We start from the raw sequence: 16,796 nt of genomic DNA, 5'->3' as shown, positions 1-16,796 counted from the left end.
ACAAAAGCACACAAAAATTTAAAAATGGAAATCAAATTTTTCAACCCATCGAGGTCTGGATTTGGAGTCACACTCAAAATGAAAGTGGAAAAACACACTACAGGCTGATCCAACTTTGATGTAATGTCCTTAAAACAAGTCAAAATGAGGCTCAGTAGTGTGTGTGGCCTCCACGTGCCTGTATGACCTCCCTACAACGCCTGTGCATGCTCCTGATGAGGTGGCGGACGGTCTCCTGAGGGATCTCCTCCCAGACCGGGACTAAAGCATCTGCCAACTCCTGGACAGTATGTGGTGCAACGTGACGTTGGTGGATAGAGCGAGACATTATGTCCCAGATGTGCTCAATTGGATTCAGGTCTGGGGAACGGGCGGGCCAGTCCATAGCATCAATGCCTTCGTCTTGCAGGAACTGCTGACACACTCAGCCACATGAGGTCTAGCATTGTCTTGCATTAGGAGGAACCCAGGGCCAAACGCACCAGCATATGGTCTCACAAGGGGTCTGAGGATCTCATCTCGGTACCTAATGGCAGTCAGGCTACCTCTGGCGAGCACATGGAGGGCTGTGCGGCCCTCCAAAGAAATGCCACCCCACACCATTACTGACCAAATGCCAAACCGGTCATGCTGGAGGATGTTGTAGGCAGCAGAACGTTCTCCACGGCGTCTCAAGACTCTGTCACGTCTGTCACATGTGCTCAGTGTGAACCTGCTTTCATCTGTGAAGAGCACAGGGCGCCAGTGGCGAATTTGCCAATCTTGGTGTTCTCTGGCAAATGCCAAACGTCCAGCACGGTGTTGGGCTGTAAGCCTCATATCACCCTCATGGAGTCTGTTTCTGACCGTTTGAGCAGACACATGCACATTTGTGGCCTGCTGGAGGTCATTTTGCAGGGCTCTGGCAGTGCTCCTCCTGTTCCTCCTTGCACAAAGGCGGAGGTAGCAGTCCTGCTGCTGGGTTGTTGCCCTCCTACGGCCTCCTCCACGTATCCTGATGTACTGGCCTGTCTCCTGGTAGCGCCTCCATGCTCTGGACACTACGCTGACAGACACAGCAAACCTTCTTGCCACAGCTCGCATTGATGTGCCATCCTGGATAAGCTGCACTACCTGAGCCACTTGTGTGGGTTGTAGACTCCGTCTCATGCTACCACTAGAGTGAAAGCACCACCAGCATTCAAAAGTGACCAAAACATCAGCCAGGAAGCATAGGAACTGAGAAGTGGTCTGTGGTCACCACCTGCAGAACCACTCTTTTATTGGGGGTGTCTTGCTATTTGCCTACAATTTCCACCTGTTGTCTATCCCATTTGCACAACAGCATGTGAAATTGATTGTCACTCAGTGTCGCTTCCTAAGTGGACAGTTTGATTTCACAGAAGTGTGATTGACTTGGAGTTACATTGTGTTGTTTAAGTGTTCCCTTTATTTTTTTGAGCAGTGTATAATGGCCCCCTCTGTATTATTATTATATATATAATGGCCCCTCTGTATAATTATTATATATAATGACCCCTCTGTAATATTAGGATATATAATGCCCCCCTCTGTATTATTATTATATATATAATGGCCCCTCTGTATAATTATTATATATAATGACCCCTCTGTAATATTAGGATATATAATGGACCCTCTGTATAATTACTATATATAATGACCCCCTCTATTATAATATATAATGGCCCCCTCTGTATTTTTATGATATATAATGGCCCATTATATATCCTAATATTACAGAGGGGCCATTATATATAATAATAACTAATAATAATAAAACTCTGCAGAGATGTGACGCGGCTGAAAGAAGGTGTCAGACGTTGAGGGAAGTCTACATCACAGGAGATGTCACTGGATGGATGAAGTATGTGGTGCTGTATTCTCCTGTATATTTTGTAGTGATGTATGTAATGTCCAAACACATATTTGTTTCACGGTAGGGTTGGGGGGTGGATTGAGAATTTGGCCCACCCTGCCGCATCCTGGCCCCAGAGTTCAGGTCACATTGTGTGTGTTCTGAATTCTGGGGCCTTATACCCATCTACTACATCATCTGTACTTAGAGAGTTACCACCATGTTATCTGTGCTGTTATATAGGACTGCTACATTATCTGTAAAATGGGCGTGTCCACAGGTTGGGAGGGGGAGGGCAATACATGGCTCGCCGGGGGTGCTGGCAACCCATGCTACGCCACTGCTCCCGCACATGCCCTTTCTTGGACTGCTGCAACTCTTGACTGAATGGTTCACATAGCTGTTCCCAGTCATGTTCGTGTCCAGACACTTCCTTTTTTACTTTGCGGAGCTCCTTCAGCAGAGCATGCTTGTCCCCACTTACTCCTTTTGAACGCATCTGGTTCACTTCTTTTTTGGCCTTTTGCAGTTTCCCTTCCCTCAATTTTGTTTCCACTTCTTTTTTGAGAGATCTTTCAGCATCTCTGCTTCCAGACTTGCTAGTTCTGGAACGATCAGACGTTCTATTTCCACTCTCTTTCTTCTCTTCGGCAGTGGTTTCCTCAGGTTTGGCGGCAGCTTCAGAGTCCTTTGCTTCTTTAGTGGTTTTATCCACTTCGGCAGACCCTCCTTCAGCCTTATCTTTTGCCTCGGCAGCATCTGAAGATTTCTCTCACTCCAGCTCATCGGCCTTAGCTTCTTCAGCCTTTGTCTCTTTGGAGTCTCCATTCTCTTTGTTAGCCTTCTCATCCTTCTCGGACATGGCATCATATACCTGCACTCCTAACTCCTCCATTTTTTTCTCATCGAGGCTGGAGGCACTGTAGATATTAGGGTCCTTATCAGACTCTTTATCTTCCTCTTCTGGCACTCCCTCCAAAGTGTTACCCAGGACATTGTTCTCTATTCGTGCCAGCTCCAGGAGAGCTTTTCATTTAACCCCTTAGGGACGCATGACGTACTGGTAAAGTTTTATTAACCCGCCCACATAATATCATTCAGGGGTGCAGGGGGGGTGTCGCAGGCGGTGCGGGAGGCGGGCGGTGCGGCAGGCGGGATTGCGATCCCCCGCCTGCCTCCCCTTGAATAATCGTTGGTGGACAGTGGTTATACCAGAGTGTCAGAACATTGCTGACACCCTGGTATAAACGGCTGACATCGGTGATGCGATGTTAGCAGTTTAACCCTTTCCATACAGCGGTCCATACGGACCGCTGTATGGAAAAGGTTAACAGCTGAGGGAGCACCCTCCCTCTCCCATTAGGGGGCTGCTGTGCCTTTGCAGCCCCCCGATGGGAGAGGGAGAGAGCCCCCAGACAGCCCTTCGACAGCCCCGTCCTTACCCTTCCCTACCCTTCCCTGTCTGCGCAGTTGTGGCTACAACTGAGCAGACGGGGAAGGTTCCCATGGCAACAGGACGCCTTCTCAGGCATCCTGCTGTCCATGGTGCTGAACAGATCTATGCTAAAGGCATAGATCTGTTCAGACAAAGTGTAAATAAAATACAGTACAGTACCCTATATAGTGTACTGTACTGTATTATACAGACATCAGACCCACTGGATATTCAAGAACCAAGTGGGTCTGGGTCAAAAAAATGTAAAAAAAAGTGAAAAAAGTTACACAAAAAAAAAACACATTTATCACTGAATAAAAATAAAAAAAATAAAATACACTACACATATCGCCGCGTCCGTAACGACCTGATCTATAAAACGGTCATGTTACTTTCCCTGCACGGTGAACGCCATAAAAATAAAAAAATAAAAACTATGAGAAAATTGAAATTTTGCCCACCTTACTTCGCAAAAAAGGTAATAAAAGTGATCAAAAAAGTCGCATGAACGCCAAAATAGTACCAATCAAACAGTCATCTCATCCTGCAAAAATCATACCCTACCCAAGATAATCGCCCAAAAACTGAAAAAACTATGGCTCTTAGACTATGGAAACACTAAAACATGATTTTTTTTGTATACATATTAGGTATCGACGCGTCCGTATCGACCGGCTCTATAAAAATATCACATGACCTAACCCCTCAGATGACCACCGTAAAAAAATAAAAATAAAAACGGTGTAAAAAAAGCCATTTTTTGTCATCTTACATCACAAAAAGTGTAATAGCAAACTATCAAAAAGTCATTTGCACCCCAAAATAGTGCCAATCAAACCGTCATCTCTTCCCGCAAAAAATGAGACCCTACTTAAGATAATCGCCCAAAAACTGAAAAAACGATGGCTCTTAGACTATGGAGACACTAAAACATTTTTTTTGTTTTAAAAATGAAATCATTGTGTAAAACTTACATAAATAAAAAAAATTGTATACATATTAGGTATCGCCACGTCCGTGACAACCTGCTCTATAAAATTACCACATGATCTAACCTGTCAGATGAATGTTGTAAATAACAAAAAAAAAACGTGCCAAAAAACCTATTTCTTGTTACCTTGCCGCACAAAAAGTGTAATATAGAGCAACCAAAAATCATATGTACCCTAAACTAGTACCAAAAAAACTGCCACCCTATCCCGTAGTTTCTAAAATGGGGTCACTTTTTTGGAGTTTCTACTCTAGAAGTGCATCAGGGGGGCTTCAAATGGGACATGGTGTCAAAAAAAACAGTCCAGCAAAATCTGCCTTCCAAAAACCGTATGGCATTCCTTTCCTTCTGTGCCCTGCCGTGTGCCCGTACAGCAGTTTACGACCACATATGGGGTGTTTCTGTAAACTACAGAATCAGGGCCATAAATAATGAGTTTTGTTTGGCTGTTAACCCTTGCTTTGTAACTGGAAAAAAAATATTAAAATGGAAAATCTGGCAAAAAAGTGAAATTTTGAAATTGTATCTCTATTTTCCATTAAATCTTGTGCAACACCTAAAGGGTTAACAAAGTTTGTAAAATCTGTTTTGAATACCTTGAGGGGTGTAGTTTCTTATATGGGGTCACATTTATGGAGTTTCTACTCTAGGGGTGCATCAGGGGGGCTTCAAATGGGACATAGTGTCAAAAAACCAGTCCAGCAAAATCTGGCTTCCAAAAACCATACGGCGCCCCTTTCCCTCTACGCCCCGCTGTGTGGCCGTACAGTAGTTTACGGCCACATATGGGGTGTTTCTGTAAACGGCAGAGTCAGGGCAATAAAGATACAGTCTTGTTTGGCTGTTAACCCTTGCTTTGTTAGTGGAAAAAATGGGTTAAAATGGAAAATTAGGCAAATAAAAGAAATTCTCAAATTTCATCCCCATTTGCCAATAACTCTTGTGCAACACCTAAAGGGTTAACGAAGTTTGTAAAATCAGTTTTGAATACCTTGAGGGGTGTAGTTTATAGAATGGGGTCATTTTTGGTCGGTTTCTATCATGTAAGCCTCACAAAGTGACTTCAGACCTGTAGACCTGTAGACCTGTAGCCTTGTAACATCCCCAAAAAATAAAATATCATTCCCAAAATGATTCAAACATGAAGTAGACATATGGGGAATGTAAAGTCATTGCAATTTTTGAGGGTAGTACTATGTATTACAGAAGTAGAGAAACTGAAACTTTGAAATTTGCAAATTTTTCCCAATTTTTGGTAAATTAGGTATTTTTTTATGCAAAAAAATATTTTTTTTTTACTTCATTTTACCAGTGTCATGAAGTACAATATGTGACGAAAAAAACAATCTCAGAATGGCCTGGATAAGTCAAAGTGTTTTAAAGTTATCAGCACTTAAAGAGACACTGGTCAGATTTGCAAAAAATGGTCCTTAAGGTGAAATAGGGCTGAGTCCTTAAGGGGTTAATTCTTTGATTTCGAGAGAAGAAAGGGAAGAATTTAGTTTCATTTGATTCCTATAATGAGAAGAATACAAATACGCCAACCCCAAGAGGGAATAATAATATAAAAATCTCCCCCAATTTTTGTCCCAATGTAACATATCTATTTGTCTACATAACGAACTATACATCAAATACCTACATTACTGGAGGTACAGTATAAAGGAGATAAAGTCAGGTCAATTAGATCCTGTTACCTAATAGATCCTTCATTTCAGAAGAAAGTGTGGCTGTAATAAGTCACCATACCACTACTATATATCTGAAATACACTAATATGTCCTATTAATCTCATAGCAGATACATCTTTGGCATGCTGCTAATTATAATCCTCTAAGATAATTCCCATAAAGGGAGACCTTGTGGAACTGTGCATTCACTTAGTGTGTTAATAAAGTGCACAATGACTATAGAATCAGGAGAACAGCTTCCCCTGTCACTTTCATAGCGATCCCCCAAAAACTCTTCTTTAGCGGGCAGATTGTTCTGTAACTTTTTTGGTTGTTATATTTTATTATTGTAACATTCCAGGGACACGGATAGTGATTCCCCCACATAACTTGGGCAGTGAAAGCTTGAAGATTTGTTCTCTCAGTAATCCAGGCGTCCTTTTGGTGATACATTGCGAACAGCAGTTAGAAGAATCCGATAAAGATCCCCCCTGTCATCTCAAAATGGGGGTGCATTTGGCCAAATGATACCCTAGACAACTTTTTACTAATAACATTTCTGGTTGTGGTAGGTTACAGACAGAATAGTATAAAACTACGGTCAACAGACCTTTAAAGAACCGGTCCCTACAGTCTGATTCCCTGCAACAACAATTTTTCCCATGTACATACATTCCCCTACTTATTAGTAGGTGATGAATTATTAGACATTTTAGTTTCTGATGACATCTTTTTACAAGGACAGGTAAAGCAAATATGGAAATATATATAGATCAATGGGTGATTATAACGTCACCACAATTGATGTAGACCTATTGGCCACAGACTCAGCCCCACCTGCCGGGCTCTTAAACAAAGAGATATCATTGACCATTATTATATGTCCATCAATCTAATCTCCTGACTCATTTTACATCACAAGTGATCATTGGTAACAGCAACTGTCACTCACATCTTATGGACACACATTGGGCATTAGACAGATGAGGAGTATTTACAGAGTTAATAAAAGAGGGTGTTTGGTGTCCCTCGTGTTAGTAAACCCTTTTCCCCTGACGAAGCCGCATTGCAGCTTCGAAACATGTCGGGAGGGTTAGCGCTTGTTATTTTAGGCTAGCTGACAAATATGTAAAAGATTAGGTATGGATGCTAGGAAGAGGGAGAGTTCTGGTGAGGCAGGGATAGTCTGCATACTACCTCTTGTATGAATGGAGTACAGGGAAAGAACTCTCTAGGCAGGGAAAGTGATTGATTGTCTCTCTAGCCGCTTGCAATCCCTTGCGACGCAGCCAATCAGCATCCGTGACCTAAGTTGGTGTTATTAGTAAGATAGATAATGTTCTGGTCATTATAAGAGCAGAGAAGCGTTAGAAAGTCATTACCTGTACGTATCTTCTACTGCTCGTAACTTTCTCACTGCACAGCAAGACAGTACATGTGCTGTAAGTGTGCGCTGTATATGGGACAAGCGGCGTTCTCATCAATATAAGAGCACAGAATTATAAGGTCACTGAAACAGTGTAGCAACATAATAACAAAGTAGTGGCTGAGATAGACTCAGTGGCTGATCTAGTGCAGAGAGAGATCAGCTAATGATGCTGTGTTTGTTAAACCTTATTATTTACTAAATATAAATATGTACAATACATCGCTAAAAGCATCAAGAGACACTGGATTGCTAATCCCAGACCTATTCGACTCCCTGGCACCACACTGTAACAAAGAGCCATTTAGGACGTATTAATTCTAGACAAAAAGTCAACTGATAGTTTTAATATATTTCTCTCCATAGGCATCTATCTTAGAAATTAAAAATAAAAGTAATGTTTTTATTTTTCAAATACAAGTAAGAGGATTTTGATCACAGAGGATATAAGCTTCAGAAGAGCCATCCCATAGAAGTAGAAGGCATCTGCACACTGGTCAGCCGTCTCCCCGTATTTCTTCCCCAGAAGGCTGCTTGCTTCCTGGAAGGCATTGACTGCGGGGATGTCTTTCATGACCAGGTCCCGGTTACTCTCTGCCATGAGTCTCATGGCGTCTGCATCCACATCAGCTCCATCAACTTTTTCCATCTTCTCTGCCTCGGCCGGCACAGCAGCATCACCGTCTCCAGACCCATTCTTAACAGACTCTGGCTTGGATTTCTTGCATCTTTCAGAGGACTCTCCTCCTTAAGTTTCTTATTTACCTTCTTCCATAATAGATGGGAGATGTCTGATACACAGTTGGTTCCCTGTACAATGTAGTCCCCACTCTTCTCTGTTGCAGCAGCAGATGTAGGAGTACCACCGTTCTCTTTTGGAAACCCTGAGGAAGATCCATCCCGGGTCTCTTTAAGTGCTTTGTCTGTGTCTTCTGCAGTTTCTGTGCTTCTTTGGAGTCTTTAATCTTCTCCTTGATCTCCGTCTTTGACTAAGGCTACTTTCACATTAGCGTTTTTTACGGATCCGTCATGGATCTGCAAAAGCACTTCCATTACAATAATACAACCGTCTGCATCCGTCATGAATGGATCCGGTTGTATTATGTCTTCTATAGCCATGACGAATCCGTCATGAACACCATTGAAAGTCAATGGGGGACTGATCCGTTTTCTATTGTGTCAGAGAAAACAGGTCTGTCCCCATTGACTTACATTGTGTGTCAGGACGGATCCGTCCCCATTGACTTACATTGTGTGTCAGGACGGATCCGTCCCCATTGACTTACATTGTGTGTCAGGACGGATCCGTCTTGCTTTGCACCACATCGCGGACAGAAAAACGCTGCTTGCAGAGTTTTTCTGTCCGCGATGGGGACGCAACCAAACGGAACGGAATGCATTTTGGTTCCGTTCAGTTTTGTTCCCACTGACAATGAATGGGAACAAAACTGAAGCGTTTTCTTCCGCTATTGAGATCCTATGACAGATCTCAATAGCGGAATTGAAAACGCTATTGTGAAAGTAGCCTACCTGAAGCCTTCTCCAGTTCTGTGAGGACAGCTAGTCTCTTCTTTATCGTATCTATGGACTGTGTGGAGAGAGAGAAAGCATCCTTATGTTTGCAGCTGTACTGATATGCCAGGCCCAGCTGGTAGTGAGCCTCTGCTAGCAGTCAGTCCTGCCCTTCTAGACGCTCCTTTTGGATGGTCAGACCTGCCAGGAAGTCTTCTACTGCCTGGGTATACAGTAGTTCTTGGACTCTACGCTGACCTCTCCCCACTTGATCAGGTTCATGTCCTGAACCCGCTTAGGCTCTCTTTCACATGCCTGGTTCATGTTGTATATCACAACCCCTTCATCAACCCTGCACCCGAGCTCACTAGCCATAGAACACTGTGAAGACTGCTTATCCGCACCTGGTACGTGTGGTACACCCTGTAGCACTGCCACACTTTCCTGCACATTTATCACTGTGGGTTCCCTCAGCTGTGTGCTGTCAACATCAATCAGCATCTTTGAATCACATACATTCTTACCAGCAGGGGGAGCATCTTCCCAGCCTGCACATCTATTTTAGATGACCCCACATTTTCATCATGCAATTCAATTAGGTTGACATGTTCACTCTGCGCCTTATCTGTACCATTGTTTTCAATGGTGGTTTCACCTAAACCATTGTATATACTGTGCATCTCCCTTACACCTTCATTTAAAGGGACAGGTACGGGTTCTGCAGGAGTTTCTTCACTTGCTGCAGAAGTGTATCCATTTCCCCACAACTCCCAGAACAAGGGGAAATCATAACCCAACATTACATCATACATGAGCGTATTTACAACACCAAGTTCATAAGTTGCAGTTCTCACTGGAGTCTCGCACTCAGTGAGAGCCACAGGATAGTTCTTGCTATCCCCATGTAGGTCCAGCACACTTAGCTTTTTGTCCAACAACGCTTGGACTGGACTGCCATCCACCACAATGTCACACATTTTTGTCGCAATCTCTAGTCCCGGTGTCTTAACACCTTCCGGCCGCCGGCTCACACCACAGTTCACGGCTTCTGAAGTAGTAGGGCACTGGTCAGCAACATTCCCAACCTCCGTGCTCGCTATCACATTGACTGCTACCCCAGTGACTGATAAGAGGAACGGTCTTACCAATTGACGTCACAGGTTTTGCACTCCCAGGAGATGAGGGTGCTGGTGCTCCAGGAACATCTCCCGTAAGATAATCATCCTTCTTCTGGACCTTGGGAACCTCCTGCCCTTGGTTCCTGGTGCCACGATCACACAAAGGCTCCTCAATGCACTGGTTGCCATGGGAAACTCCTTGACCTTGAATCCAGTGTTCTTTTTCAGGATGATGAGTCACACATTTTTCCTCTGATTCTCTAGCCGGACAATTTGAAGCACTTTCTCCGCTACATAGCTGTAAAAAAAAACCTGAAAGTTTCTGCCCAGCACAAATTCTACCTCCAGGGTCTCGCATTTCAAGAGCTCCCACTATACAGAGCAATAGTCCGTTACAAAGGTCAGAGCCACTGTGGTATCTGTCTCTGGCCCCCTATCCAGGAAGTCCAGTATGGCGGGCATAACCCAGGATACTTGTTGGCGAGCACCTAGAGCTGGCGGCCCCCGTCCTGCTGGGCAAAAACACAGTTGATCCTGCGATCAGCTGTGTTTCTGCCCGGAGCGCCGCACAGCGGATGGATCACAGGTTTTGCTCCTGCACTGTAGCAGGAGCGGATAGGGTCCCTGTAGTTTGAAAAAAAAATACTTTTTAAAAAGTTTTGTGCAGTTTTCCCCAAATAAAAATTGTTGCAAAAATTATTTTGGCAGTCCAACAAATAGTTACAACCGTTTGAACCACCACGCGTGCTAAATCACAAAAAAGTGTCTGGTCATTAAAGCCTTTTCAGGCCTGGTCATTAAAGTGTAACCAATAAGTGCCTTCCCCACAAGCAAGGTAAACTGCTTAATGGTTACTGCAGGGCGCCTATAACTGGATTGGCAGGAGATGGTGATAACCAGTGAGCTCCGTCCTCTGCAGTGAAGGAAACCGCTGATTTATAAATAGGAGGCAGAATGGAAGGAAATGTTGCCACTTTTCTGGTAAAAATGATTATCAAGTTCCTGCAGCATGGCCTCTGAAATAGAAGATTCATAATTACATGTTCCACACCGCTCTGGTCCTCATGCTGTTTACACCTGGCAGTGCATGGCCAGGGTCACTTGCACGGCTCCAGTCAACGACTGGCTTCAGAAGTGACATGCCGCTTGTGGCCACTTCACCACGTAAGCCATAGTGTTGAGCGCGAAAATTCGAAAAGCTAATTATTATCGCGAATATCGGCTTTGAGAATTCGCAAATATTTAGAATATAGTGCTATATATTCGTAATGACGAATATTCTTTTTTTTTTTAAACACAGTACACATCAGGTGATCATCCCTCCCTTCTTCTAGCCTGTGGGCCAATGAGAAGGCTTTGTCTGAGCTTAGCAATATCCCTACCAACCAATAGGAAAGTTACCTACCCCTTACTATATAAGAACCTCCCCAGCAGCTATTTTCTACAGTTTATTGCAGTTCTGAGAGAGACAGCAGTGTCATTGCTGTGCTCTGTGCTTAGGGCTCTTTCACACTTGCGTTCTTTTCTTCCGGCATAGAGTTCCGTCGTCGGGGCTCTATGCCGGAAGCATCCTGATCAGGATTATCCCCATGCATTCTGAATGGAGAGGAATCCGTTCAGGATGCATCAGGATGTCTTCAGTTCCGGAACGGAACGTTTGTTGGCCGGAGAAAATACCGCAGCATGCTGCGCTTTTTGCTCCGGCCAAAAATCCGGAACACTTGCCGCATCGACGGATCCGGAATAATACCTCATTGAAAGGCATTGATCCGGATCCGTCCTAAAATCTTCAGTTGAAACGACGCAACAACGGGTCCGGAAGTTGCGTCTGCGCCTGCGCCAGGAAGTAGGAAGGTCTTGGCTGGCGCGAACTTGCACAGACAACCCGTGCGGGAGAGGTCGAGGACAGGTCGTCTCTTCAGCTACTGGAGGTGAGTATTCAGTGTGTGTTTTGTTTTTTAAATACATCGACTACATGCATCTACTATGTCCTAGACATAGTAGATGCATGTAGGAGGCAGCAAATGAATTTCGGGGGTAGTAGTCTCCAGGGGAATGCTGCCCCCAGCACCCAGCATGCAGTCACCCCAGCTTCAGTCCCAAGTGCTTTTTCTTTGGGACTGCAGCTGGCTGGGGTGACTGCATGGTGGATGTTGGGGGTAGTAGTCACCTGGGGAATGCTGCCCCCAGCACCCAGCATGCAGTCACCCCAGTCACCCCAGCACCCAGCATGCAGTCACCCCAGCTTCAGTCCCAAGTGCTTTTTCTTTGGGACTGCAGCTGGCTGGGGTGACTGCATGGTGGATGTTGGGGGTAGTAGTCACCTGGAGAATGCTGCCCCCAGCACCTAGCATGCAGTCACCCCAGTCACCCCAGTCACCCAGCATGCAGTCACCCCAGCTTCAGTCCCAAGTGCTTTTTCTTTGGGACTGCAGCTGGCTGGGGTGACTGCATGGTGGATGTTGGGGGTAGTAGTCACCTGGGGAATGCTGCCCCCAGCACCCAGCATGCAGTCACCCTATTCACCCCAGTCACCCCAGCACCCAGCATGCAGTCACCCCAGCTTCAGTCCCAAGTGCTTTTTCTTTGGGAGTGCAGCTGGCTGGGGTGACTGCATGGTGGATGTTGGGGGTAGTAGTCACCTGGGGAATGCTGCCCCCAGCACCCAGCATGCAGTCACCCCAGTCACCCCAGCACCCAGCATGCAGTCACCCCAGTCACCCCAGCACCCAGCATGCAGTCACCCCAGCTTCAGTCCCAAGTGCTTTTTCTTTGGGACTGCAGCTGGCTGGGGTGACTGCATGGTGGATGTTGGGGGTAGTAGTCACCTGGGGAATGCTGCCCCCAGCACCCAGCATGCAGTCACCCCAGTCACCCCAGCACCCAGCATGCAGTCACCCCAGCACCCAGCATGCAGTCACCCCAGCACCCAGCATGCAGTCACCCCAGCTTCAGTCCCAAGTGCTTTTTCTTTTGGACTGCAGCTGGCTGGGGTGACTGCATGGTGGATGTTGGGGGTGGTAGTAAGGTGGTACTGTTGTTTAATATTAATGTGTTAAAACTTTCATCTTTTTGCTCTCATTTTTCTTTTAGGTTATATTTTTTGGGAGAAAGACCTGAACTTAATACATTTCAAAAAAAATGTCCAGTAAGTATCTTTTTTGATGGATTTTTTATAATGATTCAAAATCAATTGTTTAATTATTTTTAATTGTTTCAATAGGCTATTCAAGTGAGTCCGGGAACTCTCCTCCAAGGCGACGAGTTCGCTTGGAAACGGTATGTCATGTTTTAAAGTTTTATTTTATTATCCCATCCATGTCCAAAATATTATTATTTTTTTCTTTTTACAGCAATCGTCAACGGAGGAGAGGTATTCTGGCCCAGCTCCGACAGTGGAAGAGGAGGAAGTCGGGGGTGGACACCATGAATCGGTAATAAAAAAAAAAAAAAGATGTATTGTGTTTTTTCATAATTCTTATAATTTATGGTTATTAAATTGATATTCTTTTATTTTAGTCTAATCCTACTGTTGCCTCAAGAGGTCGTCAGCAACCACCCACAAGGCGCCGGGGAGCACGCGGCGGTCGGGGACGTGTGAGTATATCTCAGTATTGAATCTTGTTATATCATATGTGTAAATTATTAAATTATTTTTTAAAATTAATACATTTTCTACTTTTTTTAGGGTTCAAGGGCCTCTGCCAGAACGGATGAGGAGGAATTATCCGGTTTCTATATAGACAATGAACTCCTCATCCATCTGGTGGAGGAACGCGTCCCACTCTGGGACCATACCGACCGCCGCCATGCAGACCATCACCTTACCCGGAGTCTGTGGATGGAGATTTGCGGCAAAATGCTGACTGATTGGGACGACCTCAGTGAAGGCAAACAGGAAGATTGCAGTAAGTATCCTTAAATTTTTTTAATTGATTGGTTCTGATTGGTTCTGTCATATCCAAACTGCGGCCCTCCAGCTGTTGCAAAACTACAACTCCCAGCATGCCCTATCCGGGCATGTTGGGAGTAGTAGTTTTGCAACAGCAGTAGGGCTGCAGTTTGGTAAATGCCAGTAATTTGAGAGTAATGTTTATTTTTATATTTTTCAGAGACGGCAGTCATGGTGCGATGGCGCTCAATAAGGGACCGCTACAAAAAAGATTACAATGAGGAGGTCAATCGCCCGAGTGGGTCTGGCGGAACCCGCCGGCAGCCGTACCGCTATGCGGCTGCCCTAGGGTTCCTACGTAGAACCCTAGAGCTGCGAAGGTAAGTAAAAAAATCCCTAAAAAAATGGTAAAATGTTTAAATCAATTTTAAAAACATGCTAATTTTTCTTTTTTTGTTTTTTTTTACAGAACAACTAGCAGTACTCGGGCGCCAGAACCTCCTTGTGAAGGTCAACAAGAGGCGGTCCCTGCTGAGCTGCCACTCGCGGATCCCCCTCCACCTGTTCCAGCACCTGGTCAGGACCCAAATCGTCCTCTACTGGTGCCCTCTGGTGATGCAACAATGGCCGTTATGGCGCCACTTTTTGAGGCGTTGATGCGTCGCCAGAGGGCCGGTAGAAGCCGCCAAGCTGATTATGAAGACCTCACAAGGCTCTTGTATGAGACCTTGTGTGGTTACAGCAATAGGATTGTAGCCTTGGAGGCCGAGCAGAGAAGTCAGCGGGAGTTTGTGGCACAGTTTTCTCTGCCGGGCCCGCTACAACCCTATTGGCTGTCAGTTAATCAGCTGGTGGCGGACTTCACGCCCGACCAGGTGTTGGAGTTGAGACGTAGGGTGGAGGATGCGGTGTGGGATTTGAGACACCGCACAACTTCCGTCCCCCAACCACCAACCTATCCCCCCTCCCATTCCTATCCCCCCTCCCATTCCTATCCCCCCTCCCATTCCTATCCCCCACCACAACCTCCTCACCCCTTCCAACCTCCTCACCCCTTCCAACCTCCTCACCCCTTCCAACCTCCGCAAACTCCAACCCGTCCACCTCAACCACCTCCCCATTCTACAACCCCCGAGCCTTTTCAACACTGTTCTCCCTCTCCTCCTAACTATTTTCAACAAACAACTTTCACCACTCCTTCTTCGCTGGCTCGGACAACTCCTTCACCCAATCCCCCATCCCGTTTGCATACTCCCGCTGTCTCTCCTCCCACATCGCACATTTCAGTCTCCACCAGAACTTACGAAGGTGGAGAGGGATCAAGCCGTGCACTGCCTTCCACTCCCCAACCTCCTCCTCCAAATCCTCAATACCAGGATTTGTAATTTTTTTTTTTTGAAATTTTATATTTATATTGTTTTATTATTTATATATTTTTTTATTTTATAAAATTCAGTAAAAGTTATTTTAAAAGTTTTTATGTGTCCTTGTGTTTTTTTTTACTTATCTAATACAGGCCTTACATGCTCTCCCACCGCTTGTGGAGCGACACTGCAACTGTCGCTCTACAGGCGGTGGGAGAGGGTGTGGTGGATAAAGGCCTGACATGCTCTCCCACCGCCTGTGGAGCGACACTGCAACTGTCGCTCTACAGGCGGTGGGAGAGGGTGTGGTGGATAAAGGCCTGACATGCTCTCCCACCGCCTGTGGAGCGACACTGCAACTGTCGCTCTACAGGCGGTGGGAGAGGGTGTGGTGGATAAAGGCCTGACATGCTCTCCCACCGCCTGTGTAGCGACACTGCAACTGTCGCTCTACAGGCGGTGGGAGAGGGTGTGGTGGATAAAGGCCTGACATGCTCTCCCACCGCCTGTGTAGCGACACTGCAACTGTCTCTCTACAGGCGGTGGGAGAGGGTGTGGTGGATAAAGGCCTGACATGCTCTCCCACCGCCTGTGGAGCGACACTGCAACTGTCCCTCTACAGGCGGTGGGAGAGGGTGTGGTGGATAAAGGCCTGACATGCTCTCCCACCGCCTGTGTAGCGACACTGCAACTGTCGCTCTACAGGCGGTTGGAGAGGGTGTGGTGGATAAAGGCCTGACATGCTCTCACACCGCTTGGGGAGCCAGCCAATGATAGTGGCTACTCATGCGGTGATAAGATATTTTTACAAAAATAATCTAAATTATTTAAAAAGAAACACCATACTACTATATTTGAAAAAGTTATTAAACTTTATTAATGATCAATTTTTTGGAGAAAAAAAACAGCAACAGTAAAAAATTTCAATTTTAAACATTCTGGTCCTGCCACTGTAAACGTCCAGCATCTGAGCTGAAGTAGGCAGCAAATGAATCACGCATGGCGGACACCGCCACAGTACCACGTGGTCCAAAAGTTTCAATACTAGTCATTTCGCTGTCCTCGATTATTCGCTCAATGGCGGGTTCTTTAGTCCGTATGAAATTGTGAAGAACTACCCCACACTTTACCACTTCGTCTACAGTTTCAATCTTCAACTGAATCGGTTTAGCAAAAACTCTCCATTTAGAGGCAAGGATCCCAAAGGTGCACTCGACCATTCTTCGTGCCCTTGTTAACTGATAATTAAAAATGCGTTTTGTGGCATCCAATCCACGGCTAGAGTAGGGTTTAATCAGATTTCCAGACATTTGAAAAGCTTCATCACCCACCAAGACGTATGGCAGTGGTGGACTGTCGGTTCCAGGCATAGGTTCAGGAGGTGGAAAGTCAAATTGCCGATTGTAAACGCTCCGTCCCATGAAACAGTTTTTAAAAATCATTGAATCATTGGTGCGGCCATATGCACCAATATCAACTGCCACAAACCGGTAGTCAGCATCAGCGATGGCCATTAAAACAATTGAAAAA

The 16,796-nt window shown here is 45.4% G+C and overlaps 1 long non-coding RNA gene across 1 annotated transcript; it reads left to right on the top strand.

Moving 5' to 3' along the window:
* The first annotated feature begins 13,414 nt into the window (after nt 1-13,414).
* LOC120997735 lies at nt 13,415-13,833 on the top strand. The gene is made up of 3 exons (XR_005778214.1): nt 13,415-13,444; nt 13,530-13,607; nt 13,699-13,833. It is a non-coding gene; the product is annotated as an uncharacterized LOC120997735 (long non-coding RNA).
* Nucleotides 13,834-16,796: the final 2,963 nt, after the last annotated feature.

This window comes from Bufo bufo, chromosome 4 (genome assembly GCF_905171765.1).
Source record: "Bufo bufo chromosome 4, aBufBuf1.1, whole genome shotgun sequence".
In the NCBI taxonomy this organism is placed as follows: Eukaryota; Metazoa; Chordata; class Amphibia; order Anura; family Bufonidae; genus Bufo; species Bufo bufo.
Note: the sequence above shows the minus strand (reverse complement) of the source record. Positions and strands in the feature narration are given on the sequence as shown.